General features: G+C 41.5%; 1 long non-coding RNA gene across 1 annotated transcript in view; it reads left to right on the top strand.

The window, feature by feature from the left end:
* LOC110255667 overlaps positions 1–20,492 on the top strand; it is a 30,862-nt gene extending 10,370 nt beyond the window's left edge. The window contains exon 3 of the long non-coding RNA XR_002336306.1: positions 17,803–20,492. This is a non-coding gene — a long non-coding RNA (uncharacterized LOC110255667). The remainder of the gene's footprint in view (positions 1–17,802) is intronic.

Here is a 25,435-nt window from a genome sequence, read left to right as displayed (position 1 = left end):
AAGTGGGTGGAGAAAATAGAGGTATGGAATTAAGAGGTACAAACTATTAAGCATTAAAAGAAGCTACAAGGATATATTGTACAACATGGGGATATAGTCAATATTTTATAATAACTCTAAGTGGAGCATAACCTTTAAAAATTATGAGCCACCATATTGTACACCTGTAACATATAATATTGTACAGCAATGAGACGTCAATTTTAAAAAACTACTTTACTGTGGGGTTTTTTTAACATTTTATCCATACGTGTTAAACATGAAATGGGTTGCAAATTTTTCTGGGAAACCAGTGATCTTGGATAAGCAGAAAGCACTGAGGCAATTTCAAAACAGCAACCATCTTACTGCCCTTTGCAAGGCCAAATGGAACAAATTCATTCTGGAGTTTGTCTCATTGAGTTTTATGTTGTTGATTTTCTTTATTTATTATTTTGGTGTACATCTGTCTGCACTTTTAGACAACAGCTCTTCTGCAGGGCAAGACAGCAGCAGACTGTTTATTGTAGAACTGGGCTTAAAGTGCAGATGTTTTGGCTCAGTTAATAATAAACCATTCTTTAACCTATTTTTAATTTTAGTTCACAAAGTAATAGGAAAATACAGCAACTTTTTGAATGAGCTCTTAGGGAGAGAGAGCGAGAGACTCAGTTGATAGTAGATGGTTCTGGTCAAGTGCTAGGCCAGCTCTAAGACATGGCCTGGAAAATGTCCTTGTCGCCTCTCCACCATCACTCCCTGTTCCGATTTTCACCACTTCCTCTCTCATCTCTTTGGTTTCTTTCCCAGGTGTGCACCCTGCTAGGGTCCGGGGTGTGCTTTTATGCTGATGTCAGCATCTTCCCCTTGAAACCTCAAGCCTCAGGTGAGCTGGTACCCACATCTCCTCCTGCCTGGCTACCCTTCTGGAGCCTGGAGGACTTCTGGTTTAGCATTAATCCAACCTTCAGGTCAAGGGATTTCCACCTTCTAAAGTCAGAATCACTTACTCTGTTTCCTGGAAATGCACATTAACAGAACCCTTGGGCAAGGAGATGGGCCTGTGGATGGAAGCCAGGCCATCTGGACCCCAGCCCAGGCCCAACCAGAGCAGCACCTCTGTTGGTGCATGTGTCTGAGCAGACAGGAGGCTGAACAGGCCTGGCAGGGTGGGGAGGGGGGTGGAGGGTTGGGGGTAACGGCAGGTGTCAGAGCCAATGGGCTAGCATGTCCTTACCTACTTCTGGTGGATGGGACCACATCCAGCCCTTTGGTTCTTTTCACCTTTGTATCAGGTAACCACATGCACTGCCTCAAATCTGGCTCCTGATTACTGCATATGGTTGCCCAGATGTGACTGAATAGAGAATGATGAAAATGATGATGATAAAAATAACATATATTCAGTACTTAAGTGACAGGACTTGTGCTGAGCATTTCCAAACATCATCTCCTTTAACCCTTGCAACAGTTCTGTCTGGGAGGGACCTATGTTGTTCTCATTTTATACTGGAGAACCAAGGTGCAGAGAAGTTAAATAACTTGTCCAAAATCATATAGCTGGAAAGAGTTGGGGCAGGGTTTCAGACCAATTTTGTCTGAGTTTTGAGCTGCCTCCTTTTTTTTTTTTTTTTTTTTTTTTTTTTTAGAGCTTTACCCGTGGCATATGGAAGTTCCCAAGCTAGGGGTCAAATCAGAGCTGCAGCTGCTGGCCTACCACGCCAGATCCAAGCCGCATCTGCCACATATACCACAGCTCATGGCAACACCAGTTCCTTAACCCGTTGAGTGAGGCCAGGGGTTGAACCTGTGTCCTCACTGATATTAGTCAGATTCATTTCTGCTGAGCCATGACGGGAACTCCCTTGAGCTGCTCTTAATTTACTCTGCTAAGCTAAACCAAAAGAATCTAATGTCCAGCGCCCAGGGATGTGAATATGGGCATATATTTGTGTTGTACATGAATGTGTGCATGTATGTGCCTTGTGTTCATAGTATGTGTTGATGTGCATGTGTACCGCTTGTGTATGCAAGTGTGTCTTTGCCTATGTGTGTGTGTTTGTGTGTGCTGCGTGTCTCTATACCTTTATGCATTTGTGTGCACATCTGTACACGTTTGTCAACATATGTTTTCGTGTGCATGTATGTGCACATGTATGAATTGTACATGTGGGTGCATATGTGTGTGATTTTATAGCACAGCGAACATGCAGCTGAGAAAGAATAGAACCTTGCTAAAAATGAAAGCCTGATGTTTAAACTGTGTGCACACATTTTCTATAGAAAATGGTTGTAGGGTATGCATCATCCTGATTAATTGGTTTGGGTTCCCAGAGCAGAGCCAGGGGAAGTGAGCCATGGCCCAAGCACCACCACTTTTTATTTTATTTTTTTTTAATTTTATTTATTTATTTTATTTTATTTTTCATTTTTTGGCTGCCCCAAAGCATATTGGAGCCCTGGGCCAGGGATCAGATCTGAGCCGCCGCCTCGACTTAAGCCACAGTTGTATCAATGCTGCATACTTAACCCACTGTGCCAGCCAGGGATTAAACCCATGTCCCAGGGCTCCCAAGACACCATTGATCCTATTGTGCCACAGTGGGAGCTCCCAAGCACCACCACTTTAGATGGTTCTGGATCCTGGGTGCTTTGGCTACATTTTTCTAGATTGGTCTAATTTTCTTATTTGGAGACACTGTGTATTTCTTGAGTAAATTCACATGAGTTATTTGAAGTTTATTTGGATTCTTCTTTTTTTACTTCAGTCAAATGCACCCTTTGGGCTGTCCTGATAACCACAGCCAGGCCTTGAGAAGTGATCATAAAGCTATGTGAGGCCACAATAAATGGTGTTCTCATAATTCCACTGTGGGTTGAAGAAATGTCAAGAATACTCTTCTTTTTCTTCAGCTAGTAGAATGCAATTATAACATGCCTCACTACTGCATGGGTTCATTTGTATCCTTGGGGGCATGTGTGTGGATCACGGGTCCTTCAACATTTTGGCGAAATGTTTATAAAGGCAAGACACTAGGCTGGGTCCTGGGGCCTGCCTATTAGTTAAGAAGCTCTTGGCTGTAGGATACAAAATTTTAGTTGGGCACCAAGATTGGGGAGCAGTGAGAGGAGTAGGCCTGGGCAAGGTTTAGTATTTTATCACTGACATGGTTTAGAATTGCTGGTGCATAGTGATAATAAAAAGCAGATGGATTTTCATTGGTTTTATTACTGCTTTTAAATTCTCTGCAGACCACACACTCCATGATGGTCTAAACCCAAGGCAGATTGGCTCCACTGCTCCCCCTATTGGTACCCACTGCAAAACACTGGCTAAACAATGAGGAAAGTTCATTTTCTCGTGAAATAAAGTCATGCTTCAGATAGTTTCAGGGTTGCTTTGACAGCTAAATCATATCAAGAAAAATTCAGTATCTTTCTGTTTGTCACTACTCTCAACATCCTGGCAATGTCATCAGGCATGCCTCTCATGACCTAAGGGATCATTAGGTAGAGATAAGAAAATGTCTGGCCCAAGAAGAAGCATATTTCCTCCAAGCGTCTCTTTCCAGGGGGGCCAGAAAACTTTCCCAGAGATTCCATCGTTCAGGATTGGGTCACACTGGACATAAACTAGTTCAGGGGTTAGCAAAGGACCCTATCCCATGGGACAAACCTAGCCAGCCACCTATTATGGTTAAGCCCACAAGCTAAGAATGATTTTTACATTTTTCAGGGGGCCATGCCACAGCATGCAGAAATTTCCAGGCCAGGGATCAAATCCACATCACAGGAGAGACCCAAGCCGCAGCAGTGACAATGCTGGATTCTTAACCCACTGAGCCACCAGGGAACTCTGGTTTTTACATTTTTAAAAAGAGTTGAAAAAAATTCAAAAGAAGAATAATATTTCATCAAATGAAAATTAAATGCAATTTAAAATTCAGTGTCCATAAATAAAGTGTTCCTGGAATACAGCTGTGCCCAATTGATTATACATTGACTAAAGCTGTTTTCACTGTACAGTGGCTGAGGCCACTTAATAGAGAATATTTACTATTTACTGAAAATATTTACTATCTGACTCTTTACAGGAAGAGTGTTCTGACCCTTGAACTAGCAGAATAGATGGCTGGGAGGACCTGACATTCTTAGCCTCTATGGTGGGCTACTTAGAGAAGTGCAGGTGACTTGGCTAAGGCTACTCAGCAAGTGTCACAGCTTCTGAGGGCAGATCTAGTTGTTTTGTCAAGTTAATGACATAATAGCCACTTATTTTACCACCAGACGTGAGTTTATTTGGGAAGAGCAGAGAAATTGCAATTTGAGATGTGCAAATCATGGCAGATCAGAGAAAATCAGAGAACAAGGTAAGGGGAACTTGCTTTTATAGGGAAAAGAGTGGAGTTGGGAAGGGCTGTAAGAACCAAAGAGCCCATTGGAGGAAGTGGGCATCCAAAGTATAAAGACTTCTCATTGGTTGGCCTGCTACCTTCTCCAATTGGCTGGGCTGTCCAGAGGCTGAAAGTTTTCTTCCTGCCAGAAAGTTTTTTTCTTCCTGTTAAGGATGTAGGACTTTCTCTCGTCCTGTTTAGAGTAATTGACAGGTGTATGGTGGGGGTGTGAGAGCTCCCCCTACAGGCCTGTCCTAACTCCAATTTTAGCTGAGATTTAATTCCACAAGTTCTTTTTCTTTCTTTCTCTCTCTCTTTCTTTCTTTCTTCTCTTTCTTTCTTTCTTTCTTTCTTTCTTTCTTTCTTTCTTTCTTTCTTTCTTTCTTTCTTTCTTTCTTCTTTCTTTCTTTCTTTCTTTCTTTCTTTCTTTCTTTCTTTCTTTCTTTCTTCCTTCCTTCCTTCCTTCCTTCCTTCCTTCCTTCCTTCCTTCCTTCCTTCCTTCGTTGCACCTGTGGCATTTGGAAGTTCCCAAGCTAGGAGTCAAATCAGAACTGCAGCCTCCAGCCTGTGCCACAGCCAGATTCGAGTCACATTTGCAACCTACACCACAGCTCAGGGCAACACCAGATCCTTAACCCACTGAGCGGGGCCAGGGGTTGAAACTACATCCTCATGGATGCTAGCCAGGTTTGTTATCACTGAGCCACAATGGGAACTCCTAATTCCACAAGTTTCTTACTTCTTCCTCTGTGTTGTCCAATAGCTGAAACTTGGACAATGAGGTTGAATTGTCCTATGGAACAGCATGAGAAAAAGGTGTAACTGGAAGATAAGCAGCAGAAGAAAGATACTACTGTAGGAGATTAGGCTAGAGCCAGATTATGGAGAGCCTTGAATACTGAGCTAAAAGGAACTTTATTACGTTGACCTGGAAGGCTTTTTTTTTTTTTTTTTTTTTTTGAGAAAGAGATGAGCTGTTCTGAGATTGCAATTCTAATGAAGGTGTAACATATAGAATAAATGTCTGATGACATGGTTAATGCTCAATAGTGGTTAGCTCTTTTTACTAATACCAGCATTATAAAGAGATCCCACCAATCTTGGCCTAAAGCCCAGAGGGGTACAATGTCATGAAATGGACTTGAAGGTGTGTTTTTCTTGGCTTCATTGAGTTTTTTTTTTTTTTTTTTTTAAGGAGCAAATCATTAAAAAGTAGAAGACTACATATAAAAATATGATTTCTAGATTTTCTCAAAGAGGTAGGAACATCTGGCAGCTGGTTTCACATTTCCACATGACAAAAATCAGCTGGGGGCGGGATGTGACTGATATTATTAGATTCTCCATAGGCTTTACCACTGCTTATTATTCTCTTGACATGGAGGTCAAGTGTGAGTTGCTATTTATCATTACTGTATCAGTTAGGAAAATGCTAGATGCTAAAACAAATGAACCCAGACATTCCAGTGCCTCAATAATTTATAGAAATGTATCACATTAACCCTGTAACAATCTAATGCTAGTGTCTCTGGAAGTGGATAGCCTTTCTCTACACAATCATTCAGGGAGTCAGATTCCTCCTATCTCATGGCTCAGCCATCTAAGCCTTGGAGGAGTATGCATGCAACTGGTGGATGGGGAAAAGAAGGTGAGGAAATGTCAGCTTTTTTGCCACCTTGGCATACCATAAGAAATGTTTGTGGCAACTGGTTATTTGAACCCTGGCGTAAGGCTAAAGCATTGCTTTAGAACAAAAATTTAATGAATATAAAGGGTATATCTGTGTCTTGTCACTATGTCTTCATATTGACCACATCTGATTTTTCACCAGCTTCCTCTTGTTTAGATACTGGACTTTATTTTTTGTTATCTTTGACCATGTAACAGACTACTCCAAAGTCTCATAGCATGAAAACACCCAGTTATACTTGGAGAATAGACTTGTGATTACCAAGGGGGAGAAGGAGGGAGTGGGGTGGTTGGGGAGCTTGGGTTAATAGATACAAACTATTGCCTTTGGAACGGCAAAAAGTCTCATAGCATGAAAACACCCAGTTATACTTGGAGAATAGACTTGTGATTACCAAGGGGGAGAAGGAGGGAGTGGGGTGGTTGGGGAGCTTGGGTTAATAGATACAAACTATTGCCTTTGGAACGGATTAGCAATGAGATCCTGCTGGGTAGGGCTGGAAACTATGTCTAGTCACTTATGATGGAGCAGGATAATGTGAGAAAATAGAATGTGTACATGTATGTGTAACTGGGTCACCATGCTGTACAGTAGAAAAAAGGTTGTACTGGGGAAATAACTATTAAAAAAAACCACCCAGTTATTTTATTATGCTCATGGATTCTGTGAGTCAGGAATTTGGGCCAGCATAGCAGGGATAACTCGGTCCTGCCTCTCTGTGACTGGGGCTCAGCTGGCAAGGCTTGAACATCTAGGGACTTACTCAAATAGCTGGGGGATGGGATCATCTGGTGGTTCTTTCAGTCATGTAAATGAAGCCTGGGCTATTTGGAGCTGTCAGCTCGGGTGCTTATACATAGCCTTCTTGTGTGGTTTGAGCCTCCTCACAGCATGGCAGCCTCAGGATAGTCAGACTTCTTACATGGTGGCTCAAGACTCCAAGAGTGAGTATTTTTAGCAAACAAGTCAGAAGCTCCTATCACAACCTTTTATGACTTAGCCTTGGAAGCCATGTGGCATCACTTCTATGGTACACTACTGCTCAAAAGTCACAAGTCAACCTTGATTTAAGGGGAGGGAACATAGAACCCCACTTGATGGGGTTCTTGATGGGAAGAAAGTCAAAAAAACTTCAGGTCACATTTTAAAACTGATACAAACTGGCACGTTAATTGACACCCCTGTGCACATAGCATAAAGTAAGCCATTCAGCTAGAGGAATAAAGTTTCATCAAAAGCTCAAAATATCTTCAGCTTGTGATTTATTTAATCATCTCTCATCAGCCTGGGGAAATAAAGTGAATGAGGACAATTCTGCTTTCTCAAACCTGTGAACTATGTTACACATCCCAGATAATCCATTGAACAGTCTGGATTTCTTCTTTTGAATTGTAATATATATGACTTTGAGTCAACAGGGAATTCTCTTTAGTGTCTGACATGTGGCTTCTGTCTGCTCTCAAAATGTGTCTAAAGCTTTAAGCCTCACTGCAGACCAACCAGTCCATCTTAAATGGGATTCATGATTCTGGAACATGTGGGCATAAATTAGGGTCCTTGTCTCAGGTCCAAAGATAAAATTCAAGGTGTCCATGCTCTTAGACAGGAGTGGGGTGCGTTACATATTTATTTTACTAACTTCTAACCGAAGCACAGCATTTTTTCCAATTGTGAATGTGGGCAACAAACCCCATTAATATTAGCAGTACCCATGACCCTGGGACTATGCCAGCAAAAAAATAAAGCAACAGTACCTCTATTTATTATTGCATTTGTTACAGTTATACTGAAATGCTATTCATGCTCCTCATTACTTTGAAATTATGGTTGTCATTAGTCATGCTAGATTGCATGTAGTAACTATGGCCTTTCTGTCTATAGGTACATGTTTGACAAAGCTGAACAGTTATCAAGGCAACTCTGGTCCCAGCCATGGTTCAGGTCCCAGCCCACGAAATCCCTGCTTTCTCACCTTGTCACCAGTCACAGACATTACTTTGCCTTATTCTCTATCCACAGTTGTTGAATGACCAAAACGTGGACAAAAGCAAGTTCTTTTCTTTTCTTTTTTTTTCTTTTGTCTTTTTAGGGCCGCTCACAAGGCATGTGGAAGTTCCCAGGCTAGGGCTCAAATCAGAGCTGCAGCTGCCTACACCACAGCCACAGAAACTTGGGATTCAAGCCACCTCTGCGACCTACACCACAGCTCAAGGCAATGCCGGATCCTTGACCCTCTGAGCGAGGCCAGGGATCCTCATGGGTACTAGTGGGATTTGTTACTGCTGAGCCACAGTGGGAACCCTGGAAGTGAGTTGTTTTTATTGTTTGGTAATGCTTGCAAAACTAGACAGTGCAAATATGAATTCACAGCCCTTTCTCGGGGGGGTTCACCTGTTGTTTCAGAATTCTGGAGGTGGCTGGGAGTGAGGCTTCAGGTGGGGCTGATGGAGAAGGAACAGTGAGTGTTGGCACAGGAACTTGGGAGAATGGTACAAGCCTAGGTAACACTTTCATTTGGAAGTTTAAGGTTCTACCCTTTGGATAGGGCCATGCTGTGTAAAGGCAGAGGAAAGGCATGGAAAGTAATGGAAATCCCATGGAAAGGCAGAGGCTTTACAAAATTATTATTTGGTGGGTAGGTGATACAGGTACAGTGCACAAAATGTAAAAGGCCCACAAGGAATTGAGTGAAAAGTACTCATCTTACTTACTCCTTTCCCTCAGCCACCATTTTCCTTCCCTACGAACCACAACTGCTATCAGATTTGGGGGCATAACCTTTCCATCTGTTGAATTTGTATACAATCAATACGTTCACGGCAAACATACCATGGCCTCATTACGGTGAGGGTACCTACTGTATGAGTATCATGAATTCAGTGCATTATAATATAAAATTCAAATTGTATGGGAAGACCTCAATTTCAAAATAAAAGGCTCTCTGATGATTCTTTTTGAAGAAAATTCTTTGAACCCTTTATTTTTTAGTGTTTCGGATGTCTGGCTCCATGCTCAAAGAAAGTGCACATACCTTTATTTCTTTACGTACCAGCTTTAGATAAGATCTAGTATTCTCTATTATGAAATGCTTTAACTCTACCAACCTAAATTAACAAATGTAAGTCCTCCCTTTCCAATTTTTAAAATTAGCTATTCTTTTTAATTCTTCTTTTGGTTATTTATATAACTTTAACAGCCATTAATTTCATAGTGTCAATGTTAACATTTGGTTTCTGTTCCACAAATATGATTCGTCATTTCATGCATTGTCCATATGTTCATTCTTAAAATTAATAACTATCAAAATTTATAATATTTTGAGAGTTCCCATTGTGGCGCGGCGGAAATGAATCCGACTAGTATCCATGAGGATGTGGGTTTGATCCCCAGCCTCGCTCTGTGGGTCGGGGATCTGATGTTGCTGCGAGCTGTGGTGTAAGTCACAGACGTTGCTCAGATCTGGCGTTGCTGTGGCTGTGGTGTAGGCCAGCAGCTGCAGCTCTGATTCGACCCCTAGCCTGGGAACGTCCATATGCCATGGGTGCAGCCCTAGGAACAAAATTTTTTTTTTGAATTTATAATATTTTATTATGTAATGTTATTTATTGCCAGACTGATTATTGCGATGAGACACTGGGAGAAGGAAATAGAACCTAACCTCCTGTCATTAGAAGCAATTATTAATAATATCACTAGTATGTATGGAGCACTAGCAGTTCCACTTTATTTATTTATAAAGTTTGTTTTAATAGAGATATAATTGACATATAAAACTAAGTTTAAGATGTGCAATGTGTCGATTTGATACATTCATATATTGCAAGATGATTTCCATTGCAGCCTTAGCTTACATCTCCATCACATCATATAATTATCCTTTCTTTTTTTGCAGCGGGAACAATTAAGATTTAGTCTCTTAGCAACTGTGAACTTTATGATACAGTATTGTTGACGATAATCACTATGCTTTGCATTAGAGCTCCAGGACTTATTTATCTACTAGTTGCTAGTTTGTACCCTTAAACAACATCTCCTCCATCACCCTCATCCCAGCCTCTGGTAACCACCATTCTACTCTGTTTTAATGAGTCTGGAGTTTTAGATCCCACATAGAAGAGCTAGCTTACAGTATTTGTGAGATGTCAGACAGAGAAGGACAAATACAATGGGATATCATTTCCATGTGGAATCTGTCAATCCCACTTTGAAGATGAGGATGCAGAGGCCCAAGGGATTAAGAACTTTGCCCAAAGTTCACACGGTATTAAGCAGAGCAGAAGGGACTGTCAGGTTCTAGAGCCCATGATCCTAGCTACTATACTGTTCTGCCTCTCTAAGCAACAGAATCAAATGGATTCTCTTGTGTTAAATGCCATCAATTTCCTGTCTGCTAAAATTCCTTGTGATAGAGAAGATATGGAAATGGTTGAAGTAAAATGTAAAAGTAACCCCTCCACCTTTCTCATAACCATCATTTATTCCAAAGGAAACTGACCTTAACAGTGTGGTGGATATCTTTCCAGCTCTCTTTCCATGTAATTTCCATGTTCTGTACTTTACCAATTGCCTTGCTTCTTGATGTGGAGATCTTCCCATATCAGCATATAAAAATATGCTACCTTCTTTTTTAAACAGCAGTATAATATTTCTTTAGCGGGGTGTACCATAATACAGGTAATCACTCCACTACTGATGGATGTTGGGATTGTCCAGTTTTGAATATTACAAAGAGGCCAAGAAACATCTTAGTTCACGCTCTTCGGGCACATGTGTTTTTTCTCTAGGATAGGTTAGTAGCAATTAAACTGCTAAAAGGGTAGGCACATTTGAAATTGTGACAGCTCTTGCCAGATTGCTCCCCCCTACACACAAAATACTTTAAAACATATAGTTCTTCCACATTGAAAGTGAATGCTTGATTCTTTATAGCATTTCAGTACTTAAAATCAGAAATATTTTTATTTTGGGCCAAAATGATGGGCAAAAACTGATATCTGGTGGCTTATGTGCATTTCTTTTTTTATTAACACAGATCTCTATCTTTTTGATGACATTTCACCATCTGTTTATTGACATTTGTCATTTTTCTGCAAATTGCCTGTTCATAGCCTTTGCTCATTTAACTGTTGAGATATGGATCTCAAAGATTTTTAGGAAATGTACATATTTTGGATAATAGTCTTTCATTTAGTATGTTGTATATACTTTCATCCAATGTGTTGCTTGTCTTGCAGTGTTATTTGTGGTGTCCTTGGTCATATAGAATTTTAAAATTTTAAGTAGTCAAATCTCTCCATCTGGTATAAGATGTTTCAATTAGCATCCCAAACCCAACACATCTAAAACTGCATTTGCCACCATTCTTCCAACTACCTTTTCCTCTTGACCATTCATTCACTCATTTATTCAACATATGTTGCAGTGCCTAGGGGACAATTGATTTTGTTTTTGCTTTTATCACCAGGTTGGACCCATGATTTTGTCATTTTTTTTTTCAGGCAAGAGAGAAGTTCAAAGACATCTTTTTAAATGCGATGATCATGCACTCCCCTTAGACGGAGAAAACAATAGATTGTTAAGATTGTGTCTTTGCAAAGTCCCTGCACTGAAACATCATGACAAATTACAAAGTGGCTTTCCTCCAGATAGGTTTCTCAACCCTGATGTTGTCCAACTGTATTCGGTTTGGTTCACTAATCTCCAAACCAGATCTCTTTTCAGCCTTCAGAGACCCCATTTTTTATTGTGAACGCAACAAGAGTGGGAGGCATGTGGAGGGAATGGGGGCAACCTTCTGCACAAACCCCAGAGCAGGTGTTCCCTCGTGGTGGTGGATACACTTCCTGAACCCTCCTCATGCTGAAGTGGGAGTTGAGAGACAAGCTTAGGGGAAGGTATCAGTTTGAAAAATGGGGATTCTTTCCTTTCTTCTTGGGATCTCTCTCCGTGCTTCCTCCTCCTCCTGTCCCTCCCACTGGTCCTGTGAAGGAAAGGAGCACATTGCTTTATGTTCATTCTTTACCCTCCCCCAGCATCCTTGGCTATCCTTTGGGAAACTCAGAGCAACTTCCCATTATAAAGCAAGCCCTTGACAACATGGAACCTGGATTGACTCAAACCCGTGAATTTCCCTTTCTGAAACCTTAGGATGCCATGGAGTCCCCCAGCTGATTTCATAAATTTGGTGTCACATTGTAAATCAAGCAGATGCAGAGTGGCCAGAACATCTGCTTGGTTCTGCTATTCTCTTTACACTAAAAGGAAACTAGCTCTAAAGAGGTCAGTAAAATGTGAATATTGTCAGTAAGTGCTTGTATTACTCTTCCCAGGCATGGACCAGGATCTTTTGCTTCCTAAAAAACAACACCTTAACACACACACACACACACACACACACACACACACACACACAGCATAGCTTCATGGAACTCTATCTTAAGGATTAAATAGTAGGAAAAGAAAATGGATAAGTAGTGTCCTGGAGTTTATTTGGATCTTCATCTGTCTTATTCAAGAGCCATAGAAAATGCTGCCAATCCTTCCAGGATGGCAGATTTGGGAAAGAGGTGGGGAACCAAAGCAGTGGGTAATCTATGGCAAGACTGAGTCTGAAAGCTTATGTCAATGTCAAGGATGAGTGGTCTAAATATCTTGGTTTCTAATAGGGTTATAGTTTAAGAATATTTTGATAGTGATTTTAAAAATGTTAATATTAGAAAGATAAGGTAATAGCCTCAAAAAAAGAATACTCAAGTTTTTTCAATGTTCCAAAATCAATTTTGATATGCAAGCCAGTAAAAAGAGAGAGAGGGAGGGAAATGGAAAATGCTAACTTTCATACATGCTCTAGAGAGGCTGGCAATCTATTTGTGTAGTAGGTCTGGCAGAGAGATGTCTGACTGAGGTGCTCTTCTCAGTGAGAGATGATGCTTGCCCATTCTGCCTGCTCTGGGGACCAGGATCTAGACTGTAATTAAGTGTGTGTGTTTGTGTAGGGTCCGCTGGACCTGATATCTATTCACTGCAGTATCTGGTAACACTTTTACTAAAGAAGATTGGGGCATGCTCCAGGAAATTGCTTTGTGAAAATGCTGACATGCAATCTTTGTCCCTTCTTCTGGCTTATCTCCTTTCTGTTGACTGAAATTTATATAATGACTGGAAACCCAGTAGCCATCTTGGACCAGGAGGTGGACCATGACGGAGTAAAGAGAGTGAGCCTGGATCCTTAAGCCCATGGAGAGCAATATTGGTCCCGTTTTGGTTTAGACAAGAAAAAAAATGTACTTTTAGCTAATTTAAACTATTGCTAATGTGGGTTTTCTCTCACCTGCAGCTAAACCTAATTGTAGTTGATTCATCTGGTACCAAGTGACTCCCAGTGGACTTTACACAGCGTGAGTCAGAGAAAAGCAAAGCCTACTTAATGGTTCCATCCTTTTGTGACTAGCAGACCAGATCAGACCAGAGAAGTCCTGTCTGGACAATAGTGGAAGCACTCACTCTGCTTGGACACTTTCCCCCACATTCTTTGCCTAGCTGATTCCTTTGAATTGTGGCAGATGAACAGGAGAAGACTTTTCGCTATTCTAAGGTGCTTCTGAGTCTCATCATCTGCCATTTCCAGGTGCCTTTGCTATTTCCATCCGAGAATGGTAGGTCCTGGATTATTCCTTCCCATGTTGTGTAAGTTAAGAATTTGATAGGGCCTGTCCCTTGTATTACAGCAGATTACTAGAAGGGTCTGGGTGATGCTGGGAGGCCTGATTCCATTTCTTTTTGTCTGGAGGGAGAATGGGTGATGATAATGAGGATCATAGGGGCAAGACAGATGCTTTGGGGCAAAATTCCCTTTGCTTTTTGAAAACAGACCAGTTTCCCCTTGAGACCAGCCAGCTCTGCTAAGTGTATCTAGAAACTAAGGGAGCTTCAAAGACTGCCTGGAATTAAGGTCCATGAATGACAGGACCAGGAAAATTGCAAAATGCAAAGAGGTGGTAGTTACAGTGAAGAATTTGCAATTCCTTGTGCTGATAGTGAGGGATCTTATTGCTCCCCCTCTGGGTCAGGATGTAGCCACTTCCTCCTCATGAATGTGATGGTATCTTTTGTGACTTGGCACTGAAACAACTGCTTAGATGCTGATGCTGCGCTTGTAAAAATGTTACTAATTTTTGAATCATGATAATATACCCTCAGAGTCTTTTGCAACTTGGGCAACTTTTTACTGCTCTGGCTTAGCCATATTTGGTGTATGAGGATTTTATTGAAAGACAGCACTTGGGAAGAGGTGATTGGCTCGTGTGTACTTCAGTGCATTTTTTAGGGAAGCAGAAACAGCATAAACAAACAAGGAATAAAAGTAATTCATATTTTAAAATTTGGGGTATATGGGAAACATTACATATAATTATACCTGTATTCATAGCAGCACTGACTATATGCTAGATACTTTTGCTGGGGCTGAGGGCTGGCCACCCCAAAATATGACAAAGAAACACATCGATTATTTTTTAAATGACTATTTTTTTTCTATTATAGTTGGTTTACAGTGTTCTGTCAATTTTCTACTGTACAGCAAAGTGACCCAGTCACACATACATTTTTTTTCTCACATTATCCTCCCTCATGCTCCATCATAAGTGACTAGATATGGTTCCCAGTGCTATACAGCAGGATCTCATTGCTTATCCATTCCAAAGGCAATAGTTTGCATCTATTAACCCCAGACTCCCAGTCCATCCCACTCCCTCCCCCTCCCCCTTGGCAAACACAAGTCTGTTCTCCAAGTCCATGAGTTTCTTTTCTGTGGAAAGGTTCATTTATGCTGTATATTAGATTCCAGATGTAAGTGATATCATATGGTATTTGTGTTTCTCTTTCTGACTTACTTCACTTAGTATGAGAATCTCTAGTTCCATCCATGTAGATGCAAATGGCATTATTTTGTTCTTTTTTATGGCTGAGGAGTAGTACACTGCATATATATACCACATCTTCTTAATCCATTCAACTGTCAATGGACATCTGGGTTGTTTCCATGTCTTGGCTGTTGTGAATAGTGCTGCACATATTGATTATTTGAATTAAAGTTACTTGAGAAATAGCCAGTGGGAAAAAAGTATTTAAAAAAAATTCTGGCACTCTCCTCTTTCCCCTTGAAAGCAGAAAAGAAATCTTCCATAAGAGGGTAGCCTCCCTATATCTGGAAGATAGAAAATATCCCATCACCAGAGTTTGGGAATTCAAGGCTAAGAAAGCTGTATAGACAAACTTAGTTACTTGTTTATTAACTTTCAACCCCAAGCACAAGCTCTTTTGTTTTGTTAAATATTCACAAATAATTGTTTCTCTGTCTAAAAATGATATATCAATACCCTGCTTTGGTCATTTTGAGGGTTCTACCTCTATAAGACCTCTGTATGTGTGAATTAATTTATTTCTATTGTGTCAACTTAATAATTAGATCAGCCAAAAGAACCTAGAAGGGTGTGGGGAAGTTTCCCCCCTCTCTGACACCTTCTCATGTGTTAACTCACCCAATCCTACAAACCCACAAGGCAATTCCTTTCATTATCCTCATCCCAATTTTCAAATGAGGAAACTGAGGCACAGAGAGATTAATTTGTCCAAGGTCACACAGTTAATATAGGAAGAGCTGAGATGGAACCAGGGAGTTTATCTCCAGAATCCAAGCTCTTAACTGTTACACAGACCATCTTCTGACATTGAACACACACAATGTTGAAGAGACCTAAAAGGCAATTATTCATCCTTAAATTTTCAGCAGATTGTTCTTTTTTAATAGTTATGACAGAAACTTGTGCATGATTTTAAATAGTCACAGATATTGAGAATAATCCTCATTCTCTAAAATAGCAGTTGATGCCCTCTGTGTGGATTTGGACAAGTAAATTAACCTTTCTAAGACTTGTCTTTCTTATTCGAAGTCATAATAATAATGTCTTTATAGGGCTGTTAGGGACATCCAGGAAGAGGAATGTATTAAACACCTTTATTAGTTGGGATTCTTTCAGTTGTCAGTGACTAAAATTCCGATTTAAATTGGTTTAAGCAGAGTTCCTATTGCGGCGCAGTGGAAATGAATCCGACTGGTAACCATGAGGTTGTGGGTTCAATCCCTGACCTTGCTCAGTGCATTAAGGATCCAGTGTTGTCATGAGCGATGGTGTAGGTCACCAAAACGGCTTGTATCCTCCATTGCTGTGGCTGTGGTGAATGCCAGTAGTGTAGCTCTGAGTGGACCCTAGCCTGGGAACCTCCATATGCCGTGGGTGTGGCCCTAAAATAAATAAATAAATAAATAATGGTTTGTGGCTCTGGCATAGGCCGGCAGGTGTAGCTCCAATTAGACCCCTAGCCTGGCAACCTCCACAGGTTTTTAGGATACAGCCCTAAAAAGATAAATAAATAAATAAATAAATAAATAAATAAATAAATTGGTTTAAGCAAGGAACTGGGAACACTTTGCTTTTGTAACTGACAAGTCACAGGGTAAACCTTAGGCTGAATTCACAGCCAAATGGAGTGATCTATATTGTTGGTTTTGTTGTTTCCCCACTTTTCAATTCTGTTTTGCTCTGTTCTTTATATTGACTTCATTCTCAGGTTTCATGTGAAAGCAAGATGGCTCCAACCTCAGAACTTTCAGATTCAAACCCAAATGGAAATCAAGGGCTTTGGGAATGAGCAGGAATGAGTTCTGATTAGCTCCAATTGGCTTGGTCTGGGTCACGTGTCCTTCCTCCAACCAATCACCGTGGCTGAGGAAATTGCTTGCTCTTATTGGCCAGGCAGAAATCATAAGCAGGAATCAGGGGTGGAGCCAATATTGCCTGAAGCATGGGGGTTGAGAGTGGAGATGGGGTGTTTCCCTGGAAGCTAACATCAGGATGCTTACCCTTCTGGAGATAATCATAAGTGGATGCAGGGCACCAGAAGCTACTCTCCGCTTTAGTGCCTGGCCCATGTGAGACACTCAACGAATGCTACATTCAGGCCTGTTCTTGTATTGGAAGGCACACAATGCCATTCTGAAACATCTTTTTCAGAATTGTGCAAACTAGAATGGCTTTGGAGAACTTCTTTTAACAGGTGAGAGATGTCATCATTAGAATTGCAAGAAAGTACATCCTTATCTTACTTTCTATTCAGCATTTCCTTCACTTCCTCCTCTCATATTCCTCCAGTGATCCTAGAAGCCTTCCACATCCTCTCTGATGGAAGAGCAGAGATCAAGTGGTAGATAATATGTCTACCATATTTTCTCAGGCAGTCTGCCAGCAAACTGCCACTAAAACTTCAGCTTAGAGAACATGATCCAATGCAGAACTGGGAGGGACGTTGCTATTGCAAGGAGGAATAAAACCAGGAGGCAAACTTTCCACCTTATCTTTACTATAAGTAGTCAATTAACAGCTAGGTGTTATTGCAAATTCCCACTGTGGCTCAGTGGCAGTGAGTCCGGCTAGTATCCATGAGGATGCTAGTTCGATCCCTGGCCTGGCTCAGTGGGTTAAGGATCCGGCCTTGCTGTGAGCTGTGGGGTAGGTTGCAGACGCGGCTTGGATCCCACCTTGTTGTGAGGCATATTTATTCAGCACTTATGAGGTATCTGGTTTTATGTAGGTACTGGAACAGCAGGGGGTTTGGAAGCAACTTTATTTGTTTATTGTTTATTTATTCATCTGCTTTACTCCCTCATACTTCTCGTCATAGGAGGAGCTGGTGTCTGAGCTGAGTCCTAACCGGTCGAGAGGTTTTTCCATCAGACCTGTCTGTGCTTTTCAAACCGTGCTCTTAAAGTCCCACATTTTCAAGATGAAGCTGTGGGGTCTTCCATGAAGCCGGGAAGAAGAAGTTGAGCAGGTGGGCCATCGTTCATGTATATCTTGAATTTCCTTATAAGAAATGTTCTCAAAGACGGGAACTCCCACACACACAGGTGCTGGACTCAAACAGGTCTAAATTTCAGCTCTGCACTGACTAAGTAAGTATATGGGCAAGTTGTATAATCTCTATGGATCTATTTTCTCATCAGTTAGAATGAAGATGGTAATAAGAGCTTCAGAGAACTATTTCATAGAACATCAAAGCATAGTGAGGAGCTGGTGAGATAAGATATGTGGAAAGTATGTGGCACATAGTGGGAGCTTAGCAAAAGTTTCTTTTCAAACTTTTCTCCTTCCTTCCTTCCTTCCCTCCTTCCTCTTTCCCTCTCTTCTAACCCCACTTTGAGGGCAGCTGGTGCTGATCTGGATGTGAACAGAGGATGGTCCACATTGTGGAAGTTTTTGTCCTTCTACGTCATTGTGCCTGCCCTTGAACCCAGAGAAGGAGTGATGGCTCATAAGAAGATGCCAGCAGGAGTGGGAGTACTCCTTGAGAGAGGTGCCCTCACTTTCCCCAGTGGATGAACCTGGGATGACTTTGGCTGCCACCTGAGGACCTGTAATCCTGGGACCATGGAATGCAGGCTCTCACATCAAGCCTGAAGTTGGGAATCAGAAGCAATGCTCCTCTTTCTTGTTCTCTGCAGAGCAGACTCATGGCTCACACCATCCTAAGTGTGAAGTGGGGATCTGTATCTAGTGTAGTCAGAAGCTTTTAGCGACAGGTTCAAGGCACAGGACTCAAATTGGTTTAAGCATAGAGAAAGCTCCACAACCTCAAATCTGAATGGCTTCAGAATCTGTCTCTCCATCTCTGCTCTACTTTTGCAGGTGTTCCTAGCATGGCAAGGTAGTAACTAACAGTTCCAGGATTATTTTCTACCAGGTTAATAACCACAGCAAAAAGACAGCACCCCTTTCCTACGGGAGCCAGCAAGATTTCCAGAACTGTGTCTGTCAGTCTGGTTGAGTCATCCATCCATCCCTGAACCCATCATTATGGGCAGTCATCTGATTGGCCAGGCCTCCTCCGGGAAGGGGAGGTGGATCGAGGAGGAGGAAGAAATGGTCCCAAAGATAAATCTGGGGGCTGGCATCAAAAGAAGGAATCAAAGTAAGCAAAAACAATAGGCATTTACTCTAGGCTCAGTACTTTTATGCCTTTTAAATTAAAATATCAAGACTTTACAAGGAAAGGCCATGTTACAACCTGGGAAATAGGTATAAGGTCTTCTCAGGCTCAGGGGAAATCTAATGATTAACTAGTTTGCTTCTCAGTAATAAAAAGAATAAATTGAAGGTAAGTTTTTTACTTCACCAGTGCAGTTATTAAGTTCTAGGGATATAACTTGTTTCCATCCCAATGCAAACAAGTCATTTAATTGGCAATCATTGAAAAATGCCATGAAGTTGCGTGTGATGGCTAGTTTTACGTGTCAGCTTGGCTAGATTGTAGTTCCTATAGTCAATCAAACTTCAATGTATATGTAAATATATATGTATTATTTTTATGTACATATATCTCATATACATATACAAATATGTATTTATACATATATGCAGTGCAAATATGTATATATGTATTTGTAGATATAGATACATCTTCTACTGGTTCTGTTTCTCTGGTAGAACCCAATTGATAGAATGTCAAATTACAGTCTATACTTGAAAAATGACATTAACCATGATGCCAGTCAAGTCAGTAAGTCAAAGCTGAGGCACAGAAGCCCATTCTCCTTCAGTGCACAAGTTATGTCATTTGATTGAACCTGTAGTGTATTAGTCTTATTGACATTTTCACAGGAATGGTACCACTTTTTTGTGGGTCCCTAAAAACCAAAGTGTCACTGTAATACTGGAAATAAATGCTTGATGATACTTGAAATATAGCGCCTTTCTACTGAGGAATTTAAATGACTTCACAGGCATTAGCTCATGAATTTACATGTGAGGGTAATGAGGTAGGTGGCAAATATGATCAACCCCACATTATAGACTGAAATTGGGACACAATGAATGTGACTTGTTCCAAAGCTCAGTTGAAACTCACTGACAGACTACGGATAGAAGAAGAAGTCTTGCAGGCTTTGGGCCAGTGTTCAGCCAGTCCAAAGTGTGGTTTCCCTGTCCCCTGCATGGGAATCACCAGAGGTGATTAAAATGCAACTCTCTGGGCCCTGCCTTCAATGTTCTAAACCTGAATTCTGGCAAATGGATCAAAGAGTTTGCCATTTTGGGGAGCGTCTTGGTGGAAGACTGCTCCTTCGGTGTAGTTTTTCACCTCATGTAGACCTTCCCTGTCTGGCTTCGTGGGTATATAAATTGAAAAATTTAGGAACTCAACTGTGACTTTCCTGATTCAAACAGGAAAAAAAAAATTCTAGTGTATTTTCTTTTCTAAAAGCAGACATTTAAATGCCTCTCATTATTTTCAAAGAGCTGTTGAAAGAAAATTAGGCTATTTATGAGTCATTGATGGGTATATTCTATCAACATCCTGATCTCCGTTTATTGGTGTTTATACGATATGGTTTTTTCCTTCTTTTTTTTTTTTTGTCTTTTTGTCTTTTTGTCTTTTCTAGGGCTGAACCCAAGGCATATGGAGGTTCCCAGGCTAGGGGTCTAAGTGGAGCTGTAGCCACCAGCCTACGCCAGAGCCACAGCAACGTGGGATCCAAGCCCCATCTGCTACCTACACCACAGCTCATGGCAACGCTGGATCCTTAATCCACTGAGCAAGGCCAGGGATCAAACATGCAACCTCATGGTTCCTAGTCGGATTCATTAACCACTGAGCCATGACAGGAACTCCTCCTTTCATTTTTAAAAGTTTCATTGAAGTATGGTTGATTTACAAGCCTGTGATAATTTCTGCTGTACAACAAAGTGATTCAGTCATACATATACACACATCCATTCTCTTTCTGATTCTTGTCTCACATAGATTATCACACAGAATACTGGGTAGAATTATCTGTTGGCCAGTCATTCCATATATTACAGTGTGCATATGCCAACCCCAACCCCTAGTCCATCCCTCCCAGCCCCCCATCCTGTCCCTTTTGGTAACCATTTAAAAGGCTGTGAGTCTGTTTCTAAAGCAGTTCTACAAATAAGTTCCTTTATATCCTTTTTTAAGATTCCACATAAGTGATATATCATCTGATGTTTGTCTTTTACTATCTGATTAGCTTCACTTAATATGACAATTTCTAGGTCCGCCCACTTTGCTGCAAATTGGCATTGTTTAATTCTTTTTAATGGCTGAGTAGTATTCCACTGTATATATGTACCATGTCATTTTAGTCCTCCATACTCACCTGGGACACCTCTCCTGCTGCCTCTCAGAGGTTATCTGGGTCCCTTAACCAAACAAATGCATAGATATTTGTTAGCCAAGGACATTTTTGCTAAGGAAGCACTGGCAGAAACTGTACACTGGCTCATAAGCTGCCTCTAAGATCAGGGGAATGTCTGACGGGGTGAATTCATCTTGGCAAAATCATTTGACCCGCTGGCCAAACTCAAACTGCAGTAATGCAAACATTGATTGGGCTTCTAGCTTTACCGTCCTGATCTTTTGTCACTGTTTTCTTTTTTAAAAGTTTGACAAAAGAGGGTTTTTATACAACAGGAGTTCTTAAAAGCAAAAAAAAATTTTAGGCCATATTTGAACATGTGTGTTTTAGAATGTCACAGTACACATTATCTAGAATGTTGCAGTATCTAGAATGAAGATTAGAATCTGGAATGTTACTGCACACGGTCAATGTTTGTAGGAGGTCTTTGTAAGCACAGAGCCCTCAAGATCTGAAAGGGAGGTTCCATTTACATGGTTAGTGACTGGGACTGTCCTACAAGTTAGTATCCTTTGACCTCCCACCAAACCCTCATTAACCTGCTCTTAAGGCCACAAGGCAAGTGAGAGAAATAGGATGGTTGGAGGGTGGGAACCCCTCCCCACTACAGGGAAAACTCAGCCAAAAATGATTCACAAACCCTTACTATGTGAAGGTCCAACATTATGAGTGCAGTCAGTCCCTGGAATCCTGTTTTATACCCCTGATTCCAACATAGATGAGAAAAATAAAGATGAAGCTCATATACATGCTTTCACAAACATTTCTATTTGTAAACTTAAACTAAGCAGTGAAACCTCTGTTACAATCATGAAAAACTAGATATAACACAAATGCCCATTTGGGTGGGAATGTTTAAATAAATTGTTGAATATTCATAAAATGGAAATTCATGTAGCTGGTAATCAAATGAGGTATCTCTATATGTATAGACATAGATCATATCTAGCTTAGAAATTTTATTTTTGGTTGCATCCATGGCATGGAGAAGTTCCCTGGGCCAGATCAAATCTGAGCCACAGCAATTACAATGCTGAATCCTAAATAGCTAGGCTACCAGAGAACTCCTAACGTGAATTTTTATTTTATTTATTTATTTATTGTCTTTTTTTTTTCTTTTTCTTTTTTGGGCTGCACCCGAAGCATATGGAGGTTCCCAGGCTAGGGGTTGAATCAAGAGCTATAGTCGCCTGCCTACGCCATAGCCACAACTCCAGATCTGAGCTGTGTCTGTGACCTACACCATGGCTCACAGCAGTGACAGATCCTTTAACCCACTGAGCAAAGCCAGGGATCGAACCTGCATCCTCGTGGATGCTAGTCATATTCATTTCTGCTGAGCCACGATGGGAATGCCATCCTATTATGTATTTTTAAAGTAAACTACAAAAGAGTATAGTCTGATTCTACATTGTAATATAACATCCATACATATTAGTATGTGCATATGAAGAAAGCCTGGATGGATAAACACCTGGTGGTTAAAAGGTTTGGGGTTACAGGAGACACCTGCTCTGTACATTATGAATTTCTGTCATATTTGAGTTTCTTATAAAGAACGCAATTGCTTTCTTATTCAGAGCACATTTTATTTTTTTGCTTTAGTGAATTTCATTCATTTATTTTTTTTAGCAGGTTTCTGAAAACATTTTATTGGCGTTTGGTTGACTTAACAATGTTGTATTAGTTTCCAGAGCACATTTGAAATGTTTAAGAAATGAACCACTGGAGTTCCCAGTGTGGTGCAGTGGGTTAAGAATCCCTGCAGTGGCTGGGGTCACTGCAGAGGCACAAGTTTGATCTCCGGCCCAGTGCAGGAGGTTGTAAGGGATCTAGTGTTTCTGTAGCTGTGGTGTAGGTCGCAGCTGCAGCTCAGATTCAATCCCTTTCCTGGGAACTTCCATATGCCATGAGTGTAACCATTGAAAAGAAAAGAAAAGAAACACTAAAAATTTCCTCTGGGGGGATTTTTCTGCATGGGGCTAGTGTGGTCAAGGTTCTTATACCACTGGTCTAATGAAGTTTGGAAAAGATACTGTGCAAGTCTGGCTCAGGGAAGCAGGTGCTGAGACAGAGTTGGGGGTGCAGCTGGTCTATGGGGTGTAACACCCGTGGAAGGATAAGCGGGGGAAGCAAGGGTAGGTAGAGGAAGCCATCAGACCCTGATGCAGACACTATGAGGTCTCAACTGGTTCCCTGGGAAGAGCTGATGCCCTTTAGGCAAGCCCCACACTGGGGCCCTGTGCCAAGCCCTGTACCACTGCCTAGCAAGGTCATTGTCTGGGGATGCCCCAGAGGAGGCTGACCTGGCAGAAAAGCTGAAGCAAACCTTTGCAAGAGTTTCTCTCTGGAGGCTTGGGCTCCTGGAAGCCTCAGGGCCAGTCCTTTCTTGAATAAGGGTCAGAGCTCTGCATTCACATCCCTACACAGGGCCTCCTTCGCTTAGCCATGTACAGGCTTACACATTTACAGTGAAGATGGCTTGGGGTGAAATCTTGAACCTTCTCTGGGCTATAATGCTTTTTCATCTATAATGCTTTGTAACCACCTCACTTCTGGTTCAGCTATATGTTGAAAATACAGTTTAAGAAGTGGCTTATTGGAGTTCCCGTCGTGGCGCAGTGGTTAACGAATCCGACTAGGAACCATGAGGTCGCGGGTTCGGTCCCTGCCCTTGCTCAGTGGGTTAACGATCCGGCGTTGCCGTGAGCTGTGGTGTAGGTTGCAGATGCGGCTCGGATCCCTCGTTGCTGTGGCTCTGGCGTAGGCTGGTGGCTACAGCTCCGATTCAACCCCTAGCCTGGGAACCTCCATATGCCCGGGAAGCGGCCCAAGAGATAGCAACAACAACAACAAAAGACAAAGGACAAAAAGACAAAAAAAAAAAAAAAAAAAGAAGTGGCTTATTGCAGGAGTTCCTGTGGTGACTCAGTGGTTAACAAATCCGACTAGGAACCATGAGGTTACAGGTTCGATCCCTGGCCTTGCTCAGTGGGTTAAGGATCTGGCGTTGCCGTGAGCTGTGGTGTAGGTTGCAGACGCGGCTCGGATCCCGCGTTACTGTGGCTCTGACATAGACCAGTGGCTACAGCTCCAATTTGACCCCTAGCCTGGGAACCTTCATATGCCATGGGAGCGGCACTAGAAAAGGCAAAAAGACAAAAAAAAAAAAAAAAAAAAAAAAAAGAAGTGGCTTATTGCACGTGCAAGTTATTGCATGTGAAAGGATAAAGTTAATCAAATTATATAAGTATTGTTAAAAGGCAAAATTGGAGAGTTCCATTGTGGCTCAGCGGTAATGAGCCTGACTAGTATCCATGAGGATGTGGGTTCAATCCCTGGCCTTGCTCAGTGGGTTGAGGATGCAGTGCTGCCATGTGAGCTGTGGTGTAGGTCACAGATGTGGCTTGGATCACACATTGCTGTGGCTGTGGTGTAGGCTGGCAGCTGCAACTCCAATTTGACTCCTAGCCTGGGAACTTCCTATGCCATGGGTGTGGCCCTAAAAAGAAAAAAAAAAAGGCAAAATTCAACTGAGTACATTTTAAAGATCTTATTGGAAAGGGAGCGAGAGGGAGTGGGATGGACTTGGAGTTTGGGATTAGTAGATGCAAACTTTTGCATTTGGTGTGGATAAGCAATGAGGGCCTGCTGGATAGCACAGGGGACTGTATCCAATCACTTGTGATGGAAGATGATGGAGGATAATGTGAGAAGAAGAATGTATATAAATGTATAACTGGGTCATTTTGACGTACAACAGAAATTGACAAAACATTGATTTATCACCTACAATAAAAATTAAAAAAAAAAAAAACCCCAAAACCCTCGGTTGCTAAAGGAGAGGAGCTTATTCTTTTTCTGTCACTGCCATCGTATTAGTCTTTTTTCCATTGCCATTCCTATTAAATTCATTTCGTATCCCAGTTTCGTTCCCAAAGGGTCTCTCTGCCCACTGACTTATCTACTCTCACCAGAATGTGTGTCTCTGTTGTGGTCGCTCTGCACGGAGGAGGGTATGGGCCAATGAGGCGACTGAATGACCCCCCTCCTGTCCACACTATAGGACTTATAGCATCTTGGTTGAGGACATTGGCTGCT

Source organism: Sus scrofa, chromosome 10 (genome assembly GCF_000003025.6).
Source record: "Sus scrofa isolate TJ Tabasco breed Duroc chromosome 10, Sscrofa11.1, whole genome shotgun sequence".
Taxonomy (NCBI): domain Eukaryota; kingdom Metazoa; phylum Chordata; class Mammalia; order Artiodactyla; family Suidae; genus Sus; species Sus scrofa.
The sequence above is the reverse complement of the archived record's forward strand: the minus strand, read 5'-3'. Positions and strand labels throughout refer to the sequence as shown.